General features: G+C 45.1%; 2 long non-coding RNA genes across 2 annotated transcripts; both read right to left on the bottom strand.

The window, feature by feature from the left end:
• Positions 1 to 7,228: 7,228 nt before the first annotated feature.
• LOC125549409 lies at positions 7,229 to 7,800 on the bottom strand. The gene is made up of 2 exons (XR_007301334.1): positions 7,658 to 7,800; positions 7,229 to 7,493 (listed from the first exon to the last, which is right to left on the bottom strand). It is a non-coding gene; the product is annotated as an uncharacterized LOC125549409 (long non-coding RNA).
• Positions 7,801 to 25,243: 17,443 nt separating this feature from the next.
• Positions 25,244 to 26,678, bottom strand: LOC125549408. The gene is made up of 2 exons (XR_007301332.1): positions 26,400 to 26,678; positions 25,244 to 25,649 (listed from the first exon to the last, which is right to left on the bottom strand). It is a non-coding gene; the product is annotated as an uncharacterized LOC125549408 (long non-coding RNA).
• Positions 26,679 to 27,391: the final 713 nt, after the last annotated feature.

Below are 27,391 nucleotides of genomic sequence, written 5' to 3'. Positions count from 1 at the left end.
TCCCAATCCACCCCCGCGGCTTCGCGAACCGCACTCCAAGCGAAGCGCGGCAGAGAGCACCGGAAGAAGGCGTGATCCGCATCTTCCGGCACCCCACACAAAGCGCAAGGGCCAGCGGCGGGTCCATTGCGCTTGGCCAGGTTGATCGAGGTAGGAAGGCGATCTTGGCAAAGTTGTCATAAGAAGACTTTGATCTTTAGAGGGATTTTAGCCTTCCATAGCCCCATGGCAGCCGAAGGGACCTGGCCGCGTGTAAGCTCTCCGTATAAGGACTTGACAGAAAATTTGCCAGAGCAAGAAAGCCTCCAAAAGACCGTGTCCGCGGAGTCAGACAGGCGAACATCCGCAATCAACGCCCGAAGGCGATCCCACTCCGCCATCTCCGGCCCCGTTAGTTCTCTCCGAAAATTGATGTAGGGTGGAGATGAGCTAAGGGCCGACGCGACCCATTGGTTGGGCTCAACCGCAATGGAGTAGAGTTGGCGAAATTCGGACCAAAGGGGTTGTTGGCCAATCCAAAGGTCAAGCCAAACCGCGTGAAGCGCCCGTTGTTAACCCCAAACTTCGCACCCCTGGTGAAGAAGGGTTTAAGGTCTTGAATGGAGTTCCAGAAGGGGGACCCACGGGGGGCCGCCTCAAAGAAATTCCCATTCGGGAAGTATTTCGCACGGAGAAGGTCGATCCAGAGACCAGTCTCACCCTGAGACATCTTCCAGATCCATTTGCACATGAGTGCAATGTTCATCAGCTTGGAGTTGATGATCCCAAGGCCCCCCTGGGCTTTAGGTCTGCAAACGGCCTGCCATTTAACCATATGGTATTTCCGTTTAGGGCCCGCTCCTTCCCAAAAGAAGCGGGACCGCGGGGTATCCAACTTAGTGTGTACCCCGTCCGCCAGCAGGAACAAACCCATGGCAAACATAGGTAAGGATGAGAGGCTGGAGTTGGTTAAGATTAGTCTAGCCCCTGAAGACATAAATCTCCCTCTCCACGGACATACCCTATCCGCTACCTTGGAGGTGAGAGGTTCCCAATCAGCGATCGAACTCGTCTTCGCCGCGATCGGGAGGCCGAGGTATGTGAACGGAAATTGGCCAAGTTTGCAATTGAGCAAGTTGGCAACCCGCTGGCTCTCGGCCGCGTCCATCCCTATGGACACTACTTCACACTTGTGGAAGTTGATTTTAAGCCCCGACATGAGTTCGAAACACAACAGAATGGCTTTGACCATTGCAATACTGTGAGTGTCAGGCTCGAAAAGGAGGAGTGTGTCATCCGCGTATTGCAGGTGTGACACACCCCCCGGGATCAGGTTGTCAACCACTCCCCTGATGTGGCCAGCCAGACGGGCTTTGTCTAGCATGGCGCCCAAGGCATCCGCCACAAAATTAAACAGCAACGGCGAGGCTGGGTCCCCTTGCCGCAGCCCACGCTTGTTGCGAAAGAAGTTCCCTACTTCTCCGTTCACCGCAATCGCCGTTTGGCCTCCCGAGACCAATTGCATCATACGGTGAACCCAAACCGACGAGAATCCCCGGTCCAGGAGAACCTGTCGGAGAAACTCCCAGTTCACGCGGTCGTAAGCCTTTTCGAAGTCAAGTTTCAGTAGGATCGCGGGCTGACGAGCGCGTTTAAGGGAGTGCACAATCTCTTTTAGGGCCAGCGGCCCTTCTAAGATGTTGCGCCCCCGAATAAAGGCCGATTGGTTCCTACTAATAATACGATGAGCTACCGGAGTCAAGCGTGTCGAGCAAGCTTTCGCACAAATTTTAAACGGAACATTAATCAACGCAATGGGACGAAAGAGCCTAATATGATCCGCGCCCGGAACTTTGGGAATCAGAGAGAGAACCCCAAAGTTTAGGCGAGAGATATCTACCGTTCCCCGCATAAAACCATTGCAAACGTCAAAAATAGGCCCTTTGAGCACTTGCCAGAACCTTTTGAACATTGCCACCGGCCACCCATCCGGCCCGGGAGCGGTGTCGGATTTCATGCCCAGCGTCACCTTGTCAATCTCTTCCAGGGTGAAGGCCAAGCCCAGGCCCTCATTTTCCGCTTCCGTGACCCGCAACGCAGGGTCCCACACATCCGCCCTAAGCCGGGCACGGGATTCCTCCCTGGAACCCATGAGATGGATGTAAAAATCGTAAATGTGACGTACGATATCCTGTTGCCGCAAAAGGAGCCCCTGCTCGGATTGCAAGCGCAGGATTGCACATTTGCGACGACGACCATTTGCATAGGCGTGAAAATACTGGGTATTCGCGTCACCCTTGAGCGTCCACTTGATTCCTCCACGTCTACGCCAGTACTCCTCCTCATCCCGGAGGAGGGACTCGACCTGGGCCTCAAGCGCGTAGCGCTGAGCCCAGTCTTGCTCCGAGAAGGTCTGCACGTCCGCCACAGCGTCCATCTGAGCAAGATCCGCAGTCAACCGCGAGCGAAGCAACTTATCGTCGCGCCCCTGGTTAGCCCCCCACCCCTTAAGGGCCGCACGCAAGCCCGCGCCTGCAGCGATCCAGAACTCCATCGGCCCGCGTACGCGCCCGATCCGGGCGACGCAATTCTCCCATTTCGAAAGGAAGATTTGCTCAAAGTCCGGAGACTCTAACCACGCGGTTTCAAAGAAGAAACGGGGACTGCGTTTTAGCCTTTCCTCCCCCGAGGAGAGAATGAGGGGGACGTGGTCCGACCCTATCCTCGTTTCGGCGTGCAAGGAGCAAAGAGGAAACAACGCCTCCCACTCCGAGGACATAAAAACCCTGTCCAAAACCGACCGCACCGGTGTAAGTTGTTTGTTGGTCCAGGTATAGCGTGCCCCCACGCGAGCCACTTCCCTAAGGGCCATAGCTGCGATTGCACTATTAAAACTGGACACCCTTGTCCAATTAATACTACCGTTGTTTTTATCCGCTCCCGAACGGATTAAGTGGAAATCCCCTCCCACAAGCAGAGGAAGGTTTCGCGTGCCCAAAGACGCAACCTTTGCCTGGAGTTCTCCCAAGAACTCGAGCGAACGCGAGTGATCGGCCGGGCCGTAAACCACAATCACCTCCCACTCGCGGAGAGTTGCACGGTGGCGCACGTGGGCCGACAGAAAGAAGCGACCAGCATCCCATGCCACCACCTCCAGGCAAACTAGGTTGATGCCTAGCAACATGCCTCCCGAGTGCCCGACCGCCGGCACCCAATGCCAAACAAAACGCTCCAGCGGGTCAACAGTTAGCAGGTCCCGATGATTCAAATCGGTCTTGATAGTTTCCTGCAGGCCAACTACGTCGATCGCCTCGTTTCGAATGAACTCTTTTAACTGGGTCCGCCTCCCAGCGTGGCCGAAGCCTCGGATATTCCAAAATATGTACCGCATTAGATAATGCGATTGCGGAGGCGGATACCGCGAGCGGTCACCGCTTTGGCCACGCGCCGTGTCTTGGCAAGACGACGGTTGGAGGGGGACGGCGCAGCCCCTGCTGCTATGTCCTCCTGATCGGGCCGCGCAACAGTCACCAGAGAAGCCCCTGCTTCTTCTGCTGCTGGCGCAACGCGGGCCAACGCTGCCTGGGCGAGCGCGGCCTGTGCGATTTCCTTAGCACGGATAAGAGAAAGCACTTCGCGCGCTTCCCCCTCGTCAGACATCCAAACACCACTATCCGCTAAGATACCCCCCAAGCACTCATCAGAATAATCGTCAAAGATCGTAAAACGGGGCACGAGATTACCTTCAGATTCCAGGTTCTTCTGGGCCTGCAGGAGTTGGGCGCGTTGGAGGGCAGGCAGGTTGCCCTTGGCACCCTTCAGGCGGGAGCTCGCCCGCTCCTGCGTCGCCGTGGACGTCACCACCGCCTTGGAGCGCTTGGCCGTAGAAACGGGCGCCACCTTTGTCACCTCCACTTGAAGCGCATCAGAAGCGGGAGGGGAGATGACTGATGGGGTACCACCCGCCGGACCCCCAGGAGAGGCCAACGCCATCACCACCGGCCGCTGCGGGGCAGGCGTGCTCCCACAGCCCGAGGGTGGGCTCGCCGGCGCCACGAAGGGAGTCTTGCGGCCCGCCGGCTTCTTGTGGAGCCTCGTCCCACCGACCCCGAGGCCTGACGGCGCCTTGGGAGAGCGTCCCGCGGTAGCCCGAGGCTCATCCACCACCGTAGCCACCGAATCACAGGACATGTTGGAGCCGTACTGGTTGAAACCCAACTCGTTGCTGCCCACTACCACCTGCCGCTCCTCCTGGTCCTTCGCCGCACCCGCCGCCGGAGGCACGTCCTGGGAGTCCTTGTCCTTGAGCCCAAGCTTGTCCCAAGTGGCGGTGTCGAAGGAGTCATCCCCCATGCTCGTATCGAGGTCCCTGTCCTTGTCGTTCGGACCCTTGTCCACGTTGGCTGGTGGCGGGGGAGGGGGAGCCGCGCCCTGCAGCTCGCCCGCCTCGGCCTCCAGGCGAATGGTGAACCCCTCGCTGTTGAACCATACTTGAACGTAGCCCTTGAGCTTGGCCGGCGAGCGACACGCGAAGCGCATCCGTACTGGGCCCAGCCCCGTCAGCGACGCTGGATCCACCTTCATGGGCCGCCCAATCATCACCGTCCCGGCCATAAGGCGGTCCACACGGCGGTGCTTGGGTGGCACACCCCACAGCTTGACCCACACGTCCGGCATAATCTCGGCCTTGGGTTCCTCCTGGCACAGATCCTTGATGTCCGCCATGATGTTGTTGAGGGAGAGGTAGAGCTTTCCGCTGCGGGTCGCCATCCGTAGCATGGCCTTGTTGGGGAAGACGACCGAGAACTGGTCGATGCCGATGGCCGTCACCTGCCAATCCCACTCCCCTTCGAAGAGGTGGGGGAGCTCCGCCTCCAAGATGGGGATCGACAGCGTGCCCGGCGCCGCCGAGATGATCGCCGCGTCCGCCACCAACGGGGCCCGGACCTCCTCGCCCTCCGTCTCCACGAAAGGGAGGCAGAAGAAGCCCTCGCTAGGAATGGCGTTGCCCATGATCTGCAACATCAGGGGCCGACCCCGCGTGGGGCAGTGCGCCGACGCGTGCCCTTCCTCGTGACAGACGACGCACAGGGGCTTGTAGTGGCACATGTTTTGGTAGTGCCCCACCCTGCCGCACTTGAAGCACTCCGGCCCGTCGGCCTCCTCCACTGGGATCGGGGCATCAGCCGAGCCCTTCGAAGCCGACGGCCCAGCCACCAGCTGCAGCGACGCCGTGCCATCCCCCTTGTGCTTCTGCTTCTTGGCCAACGGATCCCCGCTCCGCTCGCCGCCCCTGCACCCCCCCACTCGAAGAAACTGGCTGAGCCGCCAATGGGCCTCCCGGCCCAATTACATCACGAGTTTTACAATGACCAACCCAAAAGAATTTTGAATATTGGGTATGCATTTGCATCCTGATCCCCTAATTTACTCAATGGCAACACATGCCATGAGAATATACCTCGGAAAATGTTTTCTTGGCTAGCAACCGCTCACATAAGTCGAACTCAAACATCAAGGAGCTAAACACGAGACGTTTGGCTTGCCTGCGCATCTCCTTCGTCTCCAAGTCAAGGATAATGAGCAGACCATGAGGCCACTCATTAGACCACATCCTCAGCAGCACGGCGCTGCTCATCTCTCCAGAGCCCTCAAACTCAATTATCACAGCGCCTGGAGGGATGTAGGGATGCAACGACCATAGCTTCTCCTCCACATCGATTACGGCCTCCCGTTCCCATTCACCATCGTTGAGTTGTAGCCAAGAGGAGACCGTGAACCCGTCAGTGACAAGCAACCGCAGCTTCCCGTCGGGCGATTTCCCTAGGTGTCGCTGACTTTCTTGGCACTTGACGGGCGGGAGCTTCGTCGTGTCTAAACTCCCCTTGTGGACATTGTAGGTGAGTATTTTATCATAACCACATACTACAAGCCAGTGGATAACACTTCCATGAACGACGACACCGTCGCGTTCTCTTTGGAGTGACCCTAAGGTGGGGTCGATGTCACCATCATAAGTTACAGGTCCCCAGCTGGTGTGGCCAACATTTAACGATGTGGCGGTCAGAACTCTGATATTGCATCCAGTGCCATCGAGGTTGGAGTCCACATCAGCGGCCACTAGCTTGAATGGGCAGCCAATGCCATCGGCGGCGGTGAGAAGAACATATGTGATAAAATCCCAATCTATTGGAATGCCCTACGGAGCCGAGAAGAAGGTGCGGTCTCCCGTGATGAAGTCATACACGCACAGGTGGTTGGACTTGTTCTGGCGCAATCTGATGTGACGTCGCTGGAGCAGGACGAGGCCGCCATGCGATGTCATGGGTTCGTATTCGCATAAGAGGTTGGCGGTGTGGCGTGACCTGAAGCGAGACAGATGGCCGTTGCAGAAGGATGCAGCAGCGGGCATGACATCTTTGTTCGTGTAGACGTAGGCAAGGAAACGGGAAGACAGGATGCCACCTTGTTGGGTGACGCGGCGGATGAAGGACGGAGAGAAGATGTCACGGCGGAGGTCCTTGCAGGCAGCTGCGCAGCAGATGAGGGTGGAGGGGTTGGTGCGCGCGACGATCTCCAGTATGAGGTCCGCGGGGAGCGTGCATGCTACTGGCGATTCCGGCATGAACGTGTTTCTACGTCCGCGTTTCTCCGGCGGTGCCATGGGATGTCTGGCACGTATGTCGTGTATTAGGCTGGCAGGGCTGGTTTGTCATCGCGTGGCGGCCTCGTCCTACTCCAGCGACGTCACATCGGATTGCGCTGGGTGTGAGGGGCACGTGGTAGTGGCTGGGAGAACAAAAGAGCGTCGGACCAGGGAACACACGTCGCAAAAGGAGGCGATCGGCACGAGAACAAGATGTTTGGAGACGCATGATAGACCACGATCCCACGACTCATGTGCAACCGACGCAAGCTTCAGCCGATCGCCCGGCCATAAACATTTCTCTTTCTCTTTTGGCTCGCTCTGTTTTGCTGCGACATGCAACAAAAGTGAAGTGTTATGAGAACCAACCCCATGTTGCCGTGTGCCCGTTCCAGGTATAAGTCAAACATGGACGAAATTCGCAAGTGCCTGCCAATGTTTTAAATAGCGGGCTATACTAAATAGCGACGAACCTTCAAATCCACTATAGCAGGCTTGCTACATATTTTTTATAGTACAAAAACTTTTTTTTGTGGGACACAATAACTTCGTTCATGAAGCTACTCAATGAGTAGATAGGACCAGGACAGACTCTGGCTGCCGGGAAGCACAAATGCCACTCCAGGGTGTTTATTCAAAATGGAAACATAACGATACACGGTTATCATGCATCACGATGTTTATATCAACACCGAGTACACGCTCGGCAAACAAACTTATTCATCCTTCGGCATATTTGTATTCCTGTGATCCAAGAACCGATCTCCTCCGGCCTACTTTGAAGGAGGATAACCTGGGCGTCGCCCCGTCGGTGCCCCATAACCGCCGCCCCAGCCACCCCCATAGTTATCTCGCTTCACGCTGGCAGCTGCAATGACGTTCAACCCAAGCAGGCAAGCAGGACCTTGTCAGATTAACTTACAATTTATCACGCAAAAAGAGGGACACTAAACACTGGAACTGAAAGTTTGTTCTTTCGGATCCGGCGAAAAACTGTGGACAACTAAGCAAATGAAATAGAGAGTTTGATACCTCTGGCAGCGAACACGCCTTGGGCGGCGAACGCGAGCGAGGCCATCATCACGCACAGGAATGCGGCAAAGGTCCTGAGGTGAGCCATAGTTGAAGCAAGAGAGGGGCGTGTGTTTTCTCTGTGCTTGGAACCAATGCCATTGGCATATTTATATGCCTGCTGATGGTAAGGTAGCTTCGCCATGTGCGACCAGTGCGCGTGTACAGGTCTAAGGGCATGCGTAGACAGGTCAGACGCAGTTACATAGGCCAAAACACTACTGTCGGAGAAAGGTAGCAGTGATGGAATTTTCCACGGACCCAGCGGCGATGTTCCACAGAAAGTCGCCCAAAACTCTAATTCAAGCGTTCAGATCGACCATGTCCGTACTTTTCTTGATAGCTAGGAGCAGCAGAGCTCCAGCGGGTATGTGTATCTACACTCTGGGTTCTTTTTAGATGGTCTCTGGGCATTTTTTACTTTGCCAATCTAAAACGAGACAATGATCAGTTGATGGTCTCTGACTTTATCTGTGATAGAACAAACGCTCTTCTCGGTCGGCTTGCTATCATTTTCGAGAAGATCGCGTACAAAACGTTACAGAGGCTAATAGGCCTATATTGTGTAATTTGCTCGGGCCTATCGATCTTAGGAATTCAAACTACGATAGTGTCATTCCAAACCTCTGGAATTACCTGATTATTAATACCATTATGCACCACCTCTATCAACTTGTCCCCCAATATATGCCAACACTTTTTGAAAATAAACCCATGCCAGCCATCTTTGAATGTTTTGTTCTACGAAGTGGTGCTTGGAAACCCAACAGGGAAGCCAACGGCCCACTAAGCCGAGATGGTGGCTGTTCGCCCAGGACACACGTTGACGTGTAGGAGCGGTGGCTCCTATACGGAGAATAGGTCACCACGGAGCCACCGTGCCCCCCCCCCCCCTCCCGCTCGCTGGAATTTCTATGAGCCGGACCACTTTTCGGGATTCACCATCAACTGGTTTTGGGAAGGTTCTAAAACCATCCACAAACAGTGTTTTTTCATACGATTTTTTCATTCTTTTTTTTCTTTTTTGTTCCTTTTCTGTTTCCTTTTTTTCTTTCATTTTTTCATTTTTCATTTGTATTCTTGTTTTTTAATTTGAGAAAGCCTTTCCAATTCGTGAATATTTTTTGTTTCTTTTTTGTTTTCAATTTGCAAACATCTTTTTTCAAATTCGAGAACATCGTTTGAATTTGTGAACAATTTTTGGAAATCATGACTACTTTTCAAATACACAAACATTTTTTTTCAAATTGGTTCCTTTTTGACTTTTCACTTTTTTGTAATTTTCTTTTAGAGTTTGTGAAAAAAATTTGGTTCATCAAATTTAAAAAATGTTCATCTAATTCAATTTTTGTGCACTGGATATAAAAAATGTTCATTGGTTGCAAAAAATTCATCAAATTCCAAACTTTTCATATATTTTCAGAAAATGTTCATCAAATTTAAATTTTGTCCATTGAATAAATAATTTTTTCATCCATTTTTTTTTCCAAAAATGTTCCTGAATACAATGTTTGTTCATCAGGTTCTAAAAATGTATATTGAATTCAAAATTTGTTCATCAAATACAAAAAATGTTTGTTATTATGAAAAAATTGCCAAATTTAAAAATGTTCATTCCTTTTGAAATTGCAAACATGTTTTGAATTCGGTGAACAGTTGTTTTGAATCCTTGAGCTTTTATCATTTCCCGAAAAAAATTAATATCATGAACAAATTTTGAATTCATGAACATTTCACAAGTTGCGACTTTTTCTTGAAATCGAAAATTATTTTCAAAAAGTAAAAAAAATTAAAACAGAGAAAAGCAGAAAAAATAATGTGCTTCCCAGCCCGCACATGGGCCAGCCCAAGAAGAAGAGGGGCGCGTGGGTGGATGGGGGTGGGGGGGGGGGGGGGGGGGGGGGGGGGGGGGGGGGGGGGGGGGGGGGGGGGGGGGAGGTGTGCGCTCCCTGGGAACTGGTGAAGTCACGCCTAGTGCGCGAAACCCTTGCTCACAGGTGTCGGTGCCGGTGTTGAGGTCTGCCGCTAACTCGAGCATGTTTGCCGCGGCTGGGTACATCACGCGGTAGTCGGAGTGGTGCACATGGATATTCTTGTCCTTCTCCGAAGCCATGAGAGCGTCGATGCGCTTGCGGATGTCCAAGGCTACTGCACCACTCACCATGTTTATGAATTCAAAAAATGTTCATGAATTCAAAAAGTCGTTAGTGAATTAAAAGAATATACATGACATAATAAATGCTTGTGATTTTTTATAAAATAATGTTAACAAATTCATAGTAAATTTTGTGATAAAATAATGTTCATGAATTTGAAAAAAAAAATCTTGCATCAAACAATGTTCAGAATATTCCAAAAATGTTTACGAATTTAAAAAATTGTTCCCAAGATTTAAAAATTTCATGGACTCAAAAAATGTTCTCCAATTCATAAAATGTTCAAAATTTCAAAAAAATGCTCATGCATGCAAAAAAAAATAAAAACAAAAAAGCGTTCAAGAAATTTAAATATCATTCCCACATTTCAAAAAAATGTCTATTCAATAACAATTCGTGAATTTCAGAACATGTTCACAATTTGAGAAACATGTATCAAATATGTAAAAAATGTTAGCAAATTAGAAGAATATTAATGATTTCATAAAATGTTCACGAATAGGAATATTTTTAACTATTTAAAAAAAGTTCACTATGTCGAAAATCATTGAGCATTTCAAAAAACAATTGACGAATTCAAAAGATCATCGCACAATGGAAAAAGAAAAATTGAAAATAGAAAATGAAAAAAAAATGAAAAGAAGAAGCAAACATGAAAAAATGAAATAGAAAAGCGGAAATGAAAAAGGAAACGAAAAAGTAAAAGGAAAAGGAATATAGAAAAGAAAAAGATAAAATGAAAAGGATATAGAAAGTAAAAAAACAAAAAGAAAAAAGAATAAACCAGTTCAGGTGGAATTATCGAAAGACGGTGCAAGTTGGCCTCACTCGCCCTGGCGGCGAGCCCTAGGACCTCGGCACACACCTGGCCGTGTGGCACCCCTATGGCCTCTCTTGTTTGTTCCCAAAGCTTCCTTGTCCTTTGTTGCCCGAAAAAATTCATGTTAAATTTGCACTGTCCATCTTAGATATTGGTTTTCTGTGAAACCGAAAACACGCAAAAGATTAACTGACACTGGGCGGTAGATTAATAGGTTAGTCCATAAAAATATATAAAAGGCTATAAAATGTATCAAAAATGATAATATAATAGAAAAAAACAATCAAAAATTAGACATAAGTTTGAAAAATATTTTAAACATCAAATAGTATGTGTGCAAAATTAGTAGAATCAGTGTCATTTTGATGTTTGAAACAATTTTTATAAGTGATGGTATTTCAATACCAAATATTGACCACACACAGATTATCAATTTATTATTGAACCCACTATAACATGTAAGCCACATTGTGCCGAAATGCAGGCACACCAGAGCACGATAGTTGATAGCCTTGAGTTGCCTCATGTCCCCCTCCCCCCCCCCCCCCCCCCTAAAAACACATGTAAGACATATTTGACTCAGCAAAAATAGGTAAAGCAACATGCCATTGATTAGTGACAACAAATCATAAACACACCTTACACTCTAGAGTTTTCTATTTACTTATACTTCACTCTAAACCTGATACTGCTATCAAAATATTTTCTTGTACCATACACATTACATATATCTACAGTTATATCTAAGGATATACATACATATACCCACTATATTCGTCCAACTTTTACAACTTAATCGTGAATACATGTGATTTTATATTATTTTTCTTGCATTTAATGCCATTGGTGGAAAATTTGTTTTAAGCGATAATGACTCAAAGAAAGTAACTATTATTACAAAATACAGATTAGTACAACGAATTTATGTTTCAAGATAGACATTAGAAGTTTATCTATCATTACATTTGAAAATATTATCACATAATTAAATATACTAGCTAAGTTATATGTGATATATTAGCTTTTAGTTTTATAAAAAAATTATATAAGTATAAAAGTTTGGTATAAATATTTAAACATGACTTGATTTACTAATTATGTTGATTTATTTAGCTAATATTTCACCTCAAGAACTATGCAGTTGGATTATCAAATCAATGGCAGAAACAATTTATGCTCATGGTAAATACATTCTCTTCAAATGTGATATTATCGATTGTGCGTTGTATTATCGGATGTTATTATATTCTATTCAAATGTGATATTATGTGATGTTTTAAAATGAAATATTTTTAACTAAGATTCCTAAATAGTTTTGAAATTCTATTTTTGTAAAATATATATCACTGACTAGCTTCTCTCACAATACCGCTCCAAATGCTTATCAGCCTATAATACTTACCAGAATGTTTTATGGGGCCGACTCTATATCTATTCCGTATCAGATTTGGAAACCCAACAGTTATTAAAAGAATCATGAAGTAGATGTCCTAATCTTATTTTTTTGTCTATAAATTGTATATTGGTTGCATGCAACTATAGGGTTTTAATCAGGCATATTGATGAATTTCACTTTTCATTGGGTGCTAAGCCTGATCATCACTGTTATCTTGGAGCTCTTGTGTTTGATGAAGATTGAAAGGTTGTTGGCGTATTATTTGATTGTGTCAAAAGTCTCCAATCTATCTAGGTCAATTATTTAAGGAAAATGTTATTGGTTATCATTCTAGAGACAAATGAGATATTGGATAAATTTACCCACCCATTATAAGTCTATCTCACATTTTCTCCTGAATTTTCATTATAAATGTCCGGTGCTTGGAGAATCATATTTTTTAGTGTATTATTATATAATAGGGATTGTATTTATTTCTCTCATTTATTTAAAAAGCAATTATTAGTTTTGAATATTCATTATCTTTGACCATTTTATAGCGAGTTGATAGAATAAAGCAATTATTAGTTTTGAATATTCATTATCTTTGACCATTTTATAGCGAGTTGATAGAATAATTTCTCATTACTAGGTCCACTCCCTTACTCCTTGAAGAATATCTGATTAATTATTCCTTTTGTGAGTTATTTATTTCAGGCCCCGAGGAGGAGGTTTTTGTGCCCCTATTATGCTTACAGAAAAAGGCACGAGAAGGCTATGGATTTCCTAGAGTGGGTACATTCGCTCCCTAGTCTTTCGGTGCAACACTGTGTGGCGTCGAGTTTTGGCTTTTGGCTGCTCGTGTAGTGTCGTCCTAAATAAATAGATGAGTTAGATGCATTATGGCCATTTGTGCTTTCGGTAAATAAATGAAGAAACCTACAGCAATATATTCCTCACTTTCGCAGCTGATTTGATTTGTTATGTGTGTACATATCCGGTCTTTGCTCTTTCAGCCAGCCGTCAAACAGATGGCGGAGGTAGACAGCTCTCACAACTTAGAGCCACATGCATTCTCATGACATCTACCAACAAGGTCGTTGCTTCTCTATTTCTGTTGTCGCAGCAGGGGAAGAAGGAAAAGGGGTTCAGCACGGGCCCTTGTTAAATTAGCATCAAGAACAACACTCAGGTTGGTTGGGTGTTCTTCATATGTTGAGATCTCGGCTTAGCACAGATTTCTGCAGTACTACTCACTGTATCTCCTCATATCTGTTTGAATTGAGTGCTTGCCAGAGTTTCTTGTCCTTGCGCTGGCCAGAAATCTAATCAACTCAGTTGCATGTTCAACTGTAGTTTCGTGGGCCTTTGGTAGTAATGCATTGTGTTCTGTTCTCTTAGCATGCCAAGTTAAGCGCACCATCGTGTAATATATATATGAGGAATTAACCATGCTCTGGAGTAATGCATTAAGTTCTGTACTCTTAGTATGCAACTTTAAGTGCACCATCGCCGTAATATATACGAGTAATTAACGACTGTGCTTTCGGCAGCCTTTTGTCAGATGCATTTGCCCTTTGGTAGTCGCTTCCTACTGTAAAGTTAAATGAACCATCATTTAGATGTCTGATTATTAAGTGCCAACCATAGTTTCTGTGTAGCCTGTTGAAAATAATCTTGACGTGCGTGCGGCCGAGTCGTCGCGCGAGCCAGCAACTAGAGAACGTGGATATGCGGAGAAGTGGCGAATCCAGATCGTGCGGACGAGCGGGCGTGCTCATAATCAGGAGACTGGATCGCCAGGGAGGCTCCGCGAGAGCTACGTTTCAGTTAGTACGAAAGTGCTGTACGTTGAGGTTGTTAGGATAAGTTAGCCGGATGAGTTCGTTAGTGCATGCAATTAGGCCGGTTAGTGGGTGCCTGACTTTGTGGTGGCTGGGGCATGTGTGGGTGTGCGCACCTGGGTAGTATAAAACACCCCTGTACTGCTCGTTGGTCGCTGGTTCGTGCCAGGGTTTGAGCTCTAAGAAAGAAGCGCCCGTTCGTGCGGCGTGGCTCCGTTCATGCGGCAATGCCGTTCGTCGCCTGAAAAAACACAGTGTATTGCTCTCCATCTTCTACCTCTGTCCGTGAGCGAGGGAGGGCGAGCTGGTCCGAGGTTTGTCCCAACACATAGCCTTCCATCAGTTGCCTTTGGTACTAGTGTTTCCCTCTTACTATGTTCTACTATACTTCGAGAAATTAGTGGCTGCACCCACTTTCGGTGCACCCACGGTGCACCAACGCAAGAAAACATATCAAAACATTTCAAAAAAAAATATGAAACTTCGTGGAAATGATGATCAACAAATGTTATGAGGGCTTGCAAAATTTGATGGTCAAATAACATTCGAGAAGCGCTCTACAAAAAAGACAAAATTGCAAAATCTGCTCAAACAGTGCACGTACATTTTGACTAATTTTCAGTGATTTTGTCTTTTTTGTAGAGAGCTCCTCGAATGTTATTTGGCCACCAAAATTTTCAAGCCCCCATAACATTTGTTGATAATCATTTTCACGAAGTTTTAGATTTTTTCGAAATGTTTTGATATGTTTTTTTTTGCGTGGGAAGTGGCAGAAGTTGTGGTTATAATAGCAATAATCAAATGTAACATGCAGACTGGACAACTCTGTGGCAGAGGAAGCTAAATAAAAATGTGGAAGATACTGATGTATACGAAGTAGATTTGATATGCAAGATGATGTATTTGCAGTACTCTGTTTGATACTGATTACTAAGGTTGAAAACTTGTGTAGTAAATTTTTGTTCAAGTTTGATGATGTTGTTAATAGTGCACTTCTATTGTTTTGACTTTCAACATTAATCTTATTATAATGTGCAATGTGTTTATGTATGTGGATTTGATCTCTGGAATGTCCTTGTGAACTACAAAACATACTTTTATTTTTGTCTGAATGAAGTGGAGACGTGTCTCTTCCTCACTTCCTTACGTGGGAAACTTTAAACCATGACCGACCTATATTTAGCGAATGCAAAATGATAGCTATGCGCTCTAGCATACTATATTAGGCCCGCTATGTTTGTACTACCAAATGTGTTACTAGGGTGATTGAAATTGTGTTGCTACAGCTAGAATAATATGTTACCAATTATGTTACGAGAGTTAGAAAAAAGTGTTACTTTTGCTGTTACTATATCTATGAAAATATGTTACGACATGTGTTGCTATAGTTATAAAAACATGTTACTGGTGCATTTAGTAACACAAATGATACATGTTACTATAGCATAATTGTAACACCATTTTTGGCGTATTGGAACAATTATCATGTGTGACAATGGATACATCTAGTAACATGGCCTAACGTAACACATCTCAAAATGTGTTACTCTATGGCACAGTAACACGTTTTTGGACATGTTGTAACACAAGTGCATGTTACAAAAGCTCTGTCCTCTTGTAGTCTCCGCCTCTTCCTCCTCCTCCGGCGAGTCAGGGCACTCCGCCTCCTCCTCTGGCGAGTGATCAGGGCACTCAGTGATACGACTATTTTGTATCATGCTTTTATATCGATATTTATTGCACTATGGGCTGTTATTATGCATTATGTCACAATTCTTATGCCTCTTCTCTCTTATTTTACAAGGTTTATATAAGGAGGGAGAATGCCGGCAGCTGGAATTCTGGGCTGGAAAAGGAGCAAATATTAGAGACCTATTCTGCACAACTCCAAAAGTCCTGAAACTCCACGAAAGCCATTTTTGGAAAATATAAAAAATATCCAGTGGAAGAAGTTCACTAGAGGGGGCCCCACCTGTCCACGAGGGTGGGGGGCGCGCCCTACCCCCCTGGACGCACCCCCTACCTCGTGGGCCCCCTGTTGGCTCTCCGATGCCCATCTTCTGCTATATGAGGTCTTTTGATGAGAAAAAAAAAATCATAAGCAACCTTTCGGGACGAGACTCCGCCGCCACGAGGTGGAACCTTGGCAGAACCAATCTAGGGCTCCGGCAGAGCTGTTCTGCTGGGGACACGTCCCTTCGGGAGGGAGAAATCATTGCCATCGTCATCACCAACGCTCCTCTCATCGAGAGAGGGCAATCTCCATCAACATCTTCACCAGCACCATCTCCTCTCAAAACCCTAGTTCATCTCTTGTATCCAATTTTTGTCTCCAAGTCCGGGATTGGTACTAGTAGGTTGCTAGTAGTGTCGATTACTCCTTGTAGTTGATGCTAGTTGGTTTATTTGGTGGAAGATCATATGTTCAGATTCTTTATGCATATTAATACCCTTATGATTATGAACATGAATATACTTTGTGAGTAGTTACGTTTGTTCCTGAGGACATGGGAGAAGTCTTGCTATTAGTAGTCATGTGAATTTGGTATTCGTTTGATATTTTGATGAGATGTATGTTGTCTAGCCTCTAGTGGTGTTATGTGAACGTCGACTACATAACACTTCACCATTATTTGGGCCTAGAGGAAGGCATTGGGAAGTAATAAGTAGATGATGGGTTGCTAGAGTGACAGAAGCTTAAACCCTAGTTTATGTGTTGCTTCGTAAGGGGCTGATTTGGATCCGTATGTTTCATGCTATGGTTAGGTTTACCTTAATACTTTTGTTGTAGTTGCGGATGCTTGCAATAGAGGTTAATCATAAGTGGGATGCTTGTTCAAGTAAGAACAACACCCATGCACCGGTCCACCCACATATCAAATTATCAAAGTACCGAATGCGAATCATATGAACGTGATGAAAACTAGCTTGATGATATTCCCATGTGTCCTCGGGAGAGCTTTTTCTTATATAAGAGTTTGTCCAGGCTTGTCCTTTGCTACAAAAAGGATTGGGCCACCTTGCTGCACTTTATTTACTTTTGTTACTTATTGCTCGTTCCAAATTATCTTATCACAAACTAATCTGTTACCACTTATTTCAGTACTTGCAGAGAATACCTTACTGAAAACCGCTTATCATTTCCTTCTGCTCCTTGTTGGGTTCGACACTCTTACTTATCGAAAGGATTACGATAGATCCCCTATACTTGTGGGTCATCACTCAGCCTCCTTCTCCGGCGCGTGGCGGCACTCCGCCTGCGCCGGCGCGCCCGAGCGGCCAGCCTCCTCCTTCTCCGCCTCGTCAGCAAGGGCGGAAGGGACCCGCCGCCGCTCCGGCTGCTCCGGCGCGTCGTAGTCCTTCTCCTCCGCCTCGTAAGAAAGGAAAGAAGACAACCGCAGCCGCTCTGTCTGCTCCGGCGTCTAGCAGTACGGCTAGAGGCGGGAGGCAATACAGATTCGGTCCTTCTCTGAAGACTCCAGAGAAGTTATCATACGAGAGGAGCCAGGAGGAAAACACGAAGATCGTGCGAGCCGAAGTGAAGAACTTCTTTGAAGGGGTGAAAGCAATGAAACATCCACCTCCAGAGGAGAAGGCAGATCCGATGAAAGAGAATCACACTCTGGCTTCCCTGACGAAACCACCAAAGTCTCCGTCGAAAGGCAACTATGAGCGCATTGTTGAAAAGTCATTTATCGAAGCGGAGCGGTCGGGAAGTACTAGAAGTGATCAAAGGTTAAAAGAACGACGAGCTGGGAAACAAATTTCCTAGCTCAGAGAACAAGCAAACCAGTCGTCCCCCCCGCTCAAGGTGTCTAGCGATATCGTCGCTAATGATCCGAGGATGGTGCCCGGTTATACCAATCTTGGAGATTACCTGCACGACGATGTACATTATGATTTCTTGGAGGTGGACGAACACAGATATGAGTACGGGAAGCCTCTCGTCAAAGATGAAAGCTCTCTAACAACGATGATGCGAAGATTCCATGATTTGTACATGAAAACCTGTAGAGAGTCTAGGGGGAGGAATATTTTGGCGCTGAGAGTTAAAAAGGAGCATGACCTCGTTAGAATTGATCTGTTGAATGTTCCATTTGTGGAGTTCTTCCAGTTTTTCAATCAACATGCCCTCGATAAATTAACGGTCACTTGCTACTGTCTGTAAGTACTACTTCTGTCATTAAGTCTCTATATATAGGTCAGCTCTTTCATTGCATGTATTTATAATTATCCTTACTATATTATGTAGATTGAAGATCGCCGAATTGAAGAAAAGACAAATCGGTGATATTAGGTTTATTAACACAAATCTCATAGATACATATACGGTTGAATTTAAGGCCAGAGAGACCGAGGACAACTTGCTACGATCGTTGGTAATAAATGAAAACAAAGATATAATACTCTTTCCTTACAACTTCAAGTGAGTGTTACTGTCTTGTGCATATTCGGTTTCCCTTATTAGTCCAAGTTATAGCTAGTAATGTAATTGATGAATTATGCATGCGTGCGCAACTTCCACTATATTCTCCTAGAGATTAAGCTTGAGAAGGGACTAGTAACCGTCTTAGACTCGAGACGAAAAGATCCCAAGGAGTATGCGGACATGACTGAAATGCTCGAGAAGTAAGTTAAATCGATCATTATCGCACCATATCGGCAACTTTGTTCATTTCCTGATATCAAGTAATCGTTTTTTTGGCTGGCAGGGTTTGGACAAAATTCACCTCAAAAGCTCCGGGACTGCCGAAGAAGCTGCAATTTAAACAGCCGAAAGTAAGTACTACTAGCATGTTCCGCGCATCTCCTAGTGATTCAAGCGCGCGCTAGTTTCATCAATACCATTTAGCATGCTTGCTTATCAGTTTGATTGACCTCTATTTCTTGTAAAGTGGTTGTGGCAGGAAGCCGGGAATGATTACTGTGGATACTACGTTTGCGAGTCCATCCGCCACACAACCTGTGAGCGGGGCTACTCTGACAAACAATATGAAGTGCGCAAATAATAATATTCACAATTTTATTTTATTACCATCATTGGTGTTGAGTTTCATTTATTCATATATATGTATTGACCCCTTTCTTCAAATTAGATAGGATGCGGGATGAACTCCTACCACCAGATCGTATGCGAGCAATTCAAGAGGAATTGGCGGCATTCTTTCTTGACCACGTGATCAATAAAGACGGAGAATACCATGTGGACCCTGAGTTCATATATAATTAGGAGATTATATTGTAAGAGATAATTATATTGTATATATGTAGCCAGTAGCGTCGGATAGATATACGAGAACTTGTTGTTCGACCAATCTCTCAGAGAAGGAGAGGTGGTCGATATCACTTCTTTCTGTATGCATATGTTCATGACGATCTTCTATTTCCTTCATTTGCTTACTAGCTAGCATGTCTAGTCCTCTCTATACGTATAGTACGTAGCATCGATCAAGCACGGAGATAAGAGAGGAAACTTCTCTCTATTAATTAGCTAGCTAACACAATATATGAAACACCTAAATTAACCCCCCAAACCCCCATAACCCCCCTCCCCTTTAAAACAAAACCCCCAGCCCCTAAAATGCTGACGCGTGGATGCCTATTACTCCTGGTTGGTGCCACCGACCGGGACCAAAGGGCCTCTTGCCTGGGCTCGCCGCACCGGTCACGTGGAGGCCCATCTGTCCCGGTTTGTGTAAGAACCGATACTAAAGGCCTAGGGCATTAGTAACAACACTTTAGTTCCGGTTCAACAACCGGGACAAATGACCCTTACGAACCGGGACAATAGGCCCTTTTTCTACTAGTGACAGTGTTCTCGCTTTTGTCTCATCACCTTATAATGGCAAGATCAAACTAATACAGATACATTATACATCTACAAATCAATTTCACAATCAATATAGTGGTAACATATGGAACTATGCAAACAATGCACTGGTAATTATAATCATGTACGTATGATCTGGACACTGAAGTACATAAAGAGAGATTTATACATAGCTAATACTATCCGCACTCTGTTGGGGAGAGCCATGGTGATGATACTGATGTTGTCTTCAAGTAATTCCCCCTATTATCAAGGATATTTCTTGGTGGCGGCACCGATTTATTTTCTAAGAATTATGGTTATCACCAATTCTATAGACCGAGCGTCCACCGAATGGTTTCAGAAGTGGATCCACATAGGGCATATTTTGGTTAGGTCTGAATTGCTTATGAAATAAAAAAACCTTGGTCTGAGTACTATTTTAGACATGGGCAACAAATATATATAGCATAAATGATTTTCACTACTTATTATATATTAATTGGTACTCCCCCCGTCCCATAATGTAAGACATTTTTTGATACCAGTGCTAGTTACGTAAACAAACATAAAGAAATCAACATTTGGAATAAGCATCAATGTTCTCTTAAATATTAGGAATGTAAATTGGATTATCTTACTATGAAGCTATCCCAGCTTTTGCACTTTGTAAGTTCTAGGAATATTCTTTGTGTTTGTTCATTTTATATGGAAGCGACACATTTAGACGAGTTGCGAGTCTATAACTTCAAACATGATGGTTTCTGGATCAGAGAGTGAAATCATAAATCTTTAAGCGATCGATTAGATTAACTTTGAGAAGGTTAGCAGCAGGATCGAGTGGGCATGCAGGCAGATCAGCACGCTGATGGAAGAGTTGATGAATGATGCTGTGGAGCTGAAGAGGAGCTAACGTGCCTCTGGACCTTTGTCGTGCCTCTTCTCTGTGCCGTTTGCCGTGTGCTAGGTGCTTTTGCTTAGCGCTCATCCCTTTTGTCTTATCTAATATGCATCTGGACCTTTTATGTTATGTACTGTTGATCTTAATTATGTCTGAGCTATGTCTTAGTTGAGCTTTCTAATATGAAGTTGGTGTGGTGCCATGGTTGTATTGCATGATGTTGCTTTATTTTATCAAGCTGGATGATGCCTTTGGTATAAAAAATAGAATGCCATGGATCTCCAAGAAAATGAGAACGGTGAGATTGTTTCGAACCAGTTGTCACTGTGTCGAGAATGTGCACTCTCATCCACACATGGTATATGTTCTTGCTACCCATACCTTAAAACACCTGCGGTGTTACACCCAGGCATGACAATTCTGCTAGATTGTGTCGAAGTGTTAGAGCATCTAGAAACGGAGCTGACTAATGTGACCCCCCAAGAATGCACAGATTGTTGGGTTTAGTTCCTCATCGGTTGTTGGTTGTGGTAGGAGGCAAAACACATTTATAAGGGCAGGGGTCTCCTCTTCTAACATGTTAGTATTTTAGGGGGAGAGGGCTCAAGGCATCCCGTAAGTCAATGTTGCTCTCCGGTTGTGCCTGGTAGCGTAGGCCGATTGAAAATGCTGGTGTTCGTGGACCGGAGATTGCGTAACACGGATAACACCCTGTCACCGCTCATTTCTCAGCCGTTCCAACCACACTTATCATTTTCAAACTACTCCGGTGGTTGGGCGAACCTCTGGCTCCTCCTCCTTGTCATCCTCGTCCCTGAAGAGTTTCTCCTACTTCACGTCAGCCTTGTGGATAAAGCGGTCATTGGTCACCACCTTGAGCTCAAACTGAATGTATTCAAGGATGGTCGGCTGCTCTGCATGGATATCTGCCCAAAGCTCTAGGGTTAGCATTTTGTAGTAGTGACCTTGGTGCGGACCATGGTGGCGAGCGGATCGCGGGGTTGTAGTGGACTGATGAGTGGATGGGGTCAAGGCAGCGGTGTGGACGAGAGGGATAGGGAGGAAATTTTGGCGGCTAGGGTTTAACACTCGCCGGAGCGGCTTAAATTGATGTGTTTCGCCCGTCAGGCAGCGCACTGGAACGGTGGTGTTAGTGTGGACCGGTGACCACCTGGCGGGCTGATGGATTTCCTCATGGGTCCCATCCGCCACGTACGACCGACATACGGGTTGGGTATGAGGGGTGCCAGGCAACCTAGACGTTTGTGTTGGGTTTGAGGGCTCCGGTTGGGTGTGATTTTGGCATCACGCGGTGGTTGGGCCGTCCGCCCGAAAGTATAGGTTGTGGGGGGTGGGGGCGTTGAGGGGCCGGTTGTAGATGCTCTTATAACAATAGATAAAGAACATTGTACACTCGGTTTTTTCTTCTATTTTCTTACATTGGTAAAACCCAATAGAAATTGTTGTAGACTATGGATGCAGCCACTCAGGAAAAAATTATCTGCTTTGTGCAACCGATTTGGGTGGCCATCTAGCACTGTTATCTATGATATATCAACTGTAGCATATATATGATATTTGCTTGAGCAAGATAAACAGTAATGTATATAATAAGCTTATTGTAAAACAAACTAAGCCCAACACTGACCCATTTACCAGAAAATAATTCTTACAACGAAATTTCTAATTTCCGAACGTTCGGATTTTAGTGTTAGATCCGAACGACCCAGCCACCGTTTGATCCGCATCTGACGGATCTGGCGAAGGGACTCGATAGAAGTTCAAACGTAACACACATCGTTCGATGAGATCACGCGGACGTGTTTTTAGGGAAGATCCATGCGTTCCCACTTCCTTGCTCGGAAATCACGCTGAACCAATGACCTGCCCACTTCTGGTTTTTTAGCATCTATAAAAAAAGGGGCATGAGGGGACTCGTACCTGGCACCTCACGACAGGATGTGAAATATCCTAATGCACTAACCGCATTAGCACGCTCCATGTTGTGTTAAATACTAGTACAAAGCTAAACATTTTGACCCTAGTTTTTACTAGCATCACTAACCATTCAAGCTTACATTTGTCGGGTTTTTTTCATGAGTTTTTCTCTAGTGCATAGTTGTGGTTCCACTTCATCATGGAAGTAGGCATCTCTGCTAACGCTCAGATGACGATGACGACGATGTTGGTTATGTGAGACGCTTCTACATGATATGACGTCCGAGAGGTAGGAGATGTTAGCGAATGGGAGGTGGCCGGTCATCTCGAAAGGATGGGATTTTACGCACCGCGGAGATGATAGCTTTTATGTACAAACATCATGGTAACATTTGTTCGGGACGAAAGAAGTAGCTGAAACATACCACCCAATAACTTACGTGTGAATAGCTTGTTAATTTAAGCACCATACACCTGATAAATATGTGCAAACATCACGGTAACTTTTAACCTAGAAAAAAAGTTGATAACATATAGCCCAAATAACTTTTCTGTGAATATCATGATAATTTACGCATTGCAGATCTGACAACTTACGTGCAAATACCTCGGTAACTTTAACACAGAGAATTTTTTTTGATAAGGTATACCCCCGGTAACTTCTATGGAAATAACATGATAATTTAGGCACCACAGACCTGATAACTTGCGCGCCAACACCACAATTACCTTTTTTGGTGAGAATTTTTTTTGATGAAATATAACCCCCTCCCCTACCCCCAATAATTTCTGTGTGAATAGCATGGTAATTTACAGGTGCATAGCTGATAACTTATGTACCCCCGAGTCTGGTAACTTTGACGGGGCAGCTAGGGGTGTTTGTTGAAACATACAATGGTAACTTATGTTTAATTAGCATGGTAATTTACACACTACATACCTAATAACTTACAGACCCCTGGCATGGTAACTTCAACTCGTGGAAAAAGTTGTTGTGACATACTACCTCCATCCGGGATTATAGTTCCCCTCGACCGCATCAGCAGGATCAAGGCAGAGCAAACGTGCATGCAAAATCTTTTGTTCCCGGTGCTATTAATTACCACATGCAGTGGCTCGCTTTTATGTTGATCTCATGCATTGGTCCGTCTTCTCCGCATGCAACGGACGCAATACTAGTCACGGAGTAAACATTGCATGCATCCTACCTTTTCACATCTAGGGTCCCTTGTGGAACAACATTCGAAACGAACGGCCTAATAAAAACAGACAACGATGTGGTGCTAGCCCGCCATATAAACCCGGACGGAGGTAGTACCCCGGTAACTTGTGCGTATACTTCATGGTGATTCATGCACCGCATACCTGATAACTCACATACAAATATCATGAAAAACTTTTTGACCTAGGAGGAGAAGTTGTCAAAAATACTCGCATTAATTTCTATGTAAATAGCACGGTAATTTACGCATCACATACATGATAATTTACACAATAAACATTGTGCCAGCCCTTACCAAGGAGTGGGAGCGGGAAAGTTGTTGAAACATACCCCGGTAACTTCTATGAAATTATGATTGCTGGGGGGGGGGGGTAAGTTGTTGACATATCCTGTGTAAATTTTATGGTGATTATACACACCGCAAACCTGATAACTTGTGTACAAACATCATGGAATCTTTGACCGGGGGAGAAAAAAAATGTCAAAACATCCTGTGGTAAGTTCTGTTTAATTTCATGGCATTGCAAACCTGATAACTTACGTAATGAACACCGTGGTAACTTTTTACCCTGGGAAGAAGTCATTGAAACAAACTCAGTAAATTTTGTGTAAATATCATGGTATTTTATGCACTGAAGACATGATAACTTATGTACAACCCCATGGTAACTTGGATCCAGGAGAAAAAAGTTGTTGAAACATACAGTCAGTAACTTTTCTGTAAATAACACGGTATTTTACACACTACGGACCTGTTGTCTTACATATAAAACTTCCCGAAAAAAGAACTTACGTGCAAAACACGTTCATATTCGAAGTAAAAAAGTACGACACACAAACACGTGGGCACACTCCATAAAGCCATATTCCTAAAGAACCCTAAAGATTCGTACTTACATTAGATCTTCATCCATGCACCGAAAAAAAACCCAGGAAGATACCTTTCTATGTACTAGGACAGTAGTAAAAAAAACAGTTTAAAAGGTTTGTTTTCCAAACATTTAATGACAATGTGGGCATCGTGTACTGGTAATTGGTCTAAGTAGCAACTCGCTTTTCTACCTGACCAAGGTTCGAGTGCCATGTAGGCTCCTTTATCTGAACTTGTGGTTTTTTTTTGTTATCCTGTAAAAATCAATCCCCCTTTCCTGAACTCGCATTTTCTTTTTGCTATCCTGTAAAAATCAATCGGGAGAAGCGGATCGATTGAACTGGAAAAGTGGATTGAGGATCGAACGGGAAAAGCGGATCGAGGGAATAGTTCGGATCTAATGCTAAGACCAGAACGTTTGGAAGTTAGTCCAGTTACAATGTTTGCCACAAAAGTCTCAAAGCGCACGATCAAGAATAAATCTTTTTCGGTAATACAAACTCTGATAAAAATCTTGGTTGCTGGAAGCATGAGTTGTAGTGTTTTAAAATTGGAAGCCTAAATAGTGTGCAAGGAGAGAGACATCAACCAAAGAAGATCAGACTCACGTATGGAGACACTTAAAACACATATTACTTGTTGCGAGATACAACACCAACACACAGAGAAAGAGAAATGTACCGCGTAAACACGGCATGGCTTTTCTTCTCCTGGTATTATAGATAATCACGTGGCGCTGTCTGGCGTTTATTCAAAAAGGGAAACACAACGATAGATAGTCTCACATCGCTATGCTTGTATCAACAACAAAGACTAGTGTTCAGTAGCTAATTTATTCATGCTTGGACAGTACTTGTATCGATCTCCAAGCTCCAACCTGCCTCCAAGTGTGGTTCCCAGGCCGCCTATATCTTCACGGATACTAATGTGCGGGTGGGCCGCTCGAACAGTAAGTAACACCAATTACACAAGGGGGATTAGGCGGATCAACCGTGTAATTCATGCTGCTTAAAGCACCTGCAATGGTGTTCGAGCCCACGCGCGCACACAGGGCATCTCGTCAGACCGGGTTACAAAAATTTCCTACGCTGAAAAAACCAAGAAAGTATTGGGACTGAGAGCTGACTCACTCTGTGCATTTAAAAACCGAACCGAAAAACCATACCGAAAATAAACCGAACCGAATCAATTTTATGGTTTTTATGGTTTCTGGTTTCGGTATGGTATGAACTTTTCATACCGATTTGAACTTAATTTTTATGGTATATACCGGAAAACCTAACGGTTAACCGAATAAACCGAAGTAAAAAATAAATTTATATTTCTTGAGATGAACAACCATACAAGTTGTCATTTTTCTTGTACATGAGTCAAATGCACTACTAAGCACGTAAATTTTTCTTGTAACATAGTCATTTTTCTATTTTTAAAATGCTAAGCACGTCCTTAATCATCAACAGATGAATCAATGCATGCATATATACTTATATATATAGTCATATACTATTTGTGTAGAATAGTATGTGTTTTGAGTCATAAATTTGCTAATTATTATTACATCATTTCCAAATTCGCGTCAACTTTGGTTTTTATGGTATATACCGAAACTATATCGAAATAATTTGGTATATACCGAAACCGAACCGTATTTTAATTTCATACCATATTTACTGAAATATTAATACCGTACAAACAGAAAAACTGTATAAATCGAACCATGTAAACTGAATAAACCGAACGCACAGGGTGAGAGCTGACTGTACGTACCGGTGGCTGGGGCGAGGCCTCTGGCGGCGAGCACGGCCTGCACGGCGAACGCGAGCGACGCCACGATCACGCACAGGAACGAGACCACGTTCTTGACGAGGGCCATTTTTGAAGGAAGGACGTGCTTGTGTTTTCGCTGTGCTTGGAAGCAATGCCAATGGCGTACTTATAAGAAGATCCAGCGCACCATGAGGACCAGAAGCAGGGTTCCAAACACCGGATATTTTCCTCAGTGTGCTGTGTGCACGTCCAAGGGCATGCGTTGACGGGTCACACAAAGCTAGACAGACCAAAACGATATGAAATGCACTGTACTGGTGTGACCTGCCACCTGATTCTGCAGACTCTAGCGACAGAAGTCATGGAGAATTCCACGGTTTGGCCCACCATGCACACCCATCGTTCTCCTTGACCACCGGGTTGGTTTCGGTCGGTCGTGTAGCTGCTTGCACCATGATGAGCTTCGCTACACCCATATAATCTTACGTAGAGAGGGATGTTACGGGATGATGTGGCAGTCATTAATTGGAAATTATTGGGGGCGCGGACCCACCCTGAAAGGAGGGGGCGAGGGGAGGTTTGATAGGTTAGACAGGAAGGTTGGTACGTTTACTGAAAGGTTTAGCATTTTTGCGTCGAGAACCACCGGGCAACTCGCAACATTTGACTGACTTTAGCTTCTTTTGCAGTCCACGTCGGTTCGTGCGGCAATGCGTATTATTCACAAGAATAATAAAAAGTGTATAATTTGATCCTTGGTAGTTTACCGAAAAAATAAACAGAGTACTAGCCATAAGGAGTTTTATAGAAAAATAAAGTCACACATTCCATACAAACGAGACTACTCTCGCGGCACGAAGGATCCCAAGTGTTTCACGCCGGGAAAAACTCAAAAGGAAGCCTAGTGCTTGATTTTTGCGAAAACCATAATAGGCATGGAAGAGATACCACGTTGGACATGAGCATTGCGCTCGGTCTAAATTTCCTATACT

The sequence above is a fragment of the Triticum urartu genome, chromosome 3 (genome assembly GCF_003073215.2).
Source record: "Triticum urartu cultivar G1812 chromosome 3, Tu2.1, whole genome shotgun sequence".
Classification (NCBI taxonomy): domain Eukaryota; kingdom Viridiplantae; phylum Streptophyta; class Magnoliopsida; order Poales; family Poaceae; genus Triticum; species Triticum urartu.
Note: the sequence above shows the minus strand (reverse complement) of the source record. Positions and strands in the feature narration are given on the sequence as shown.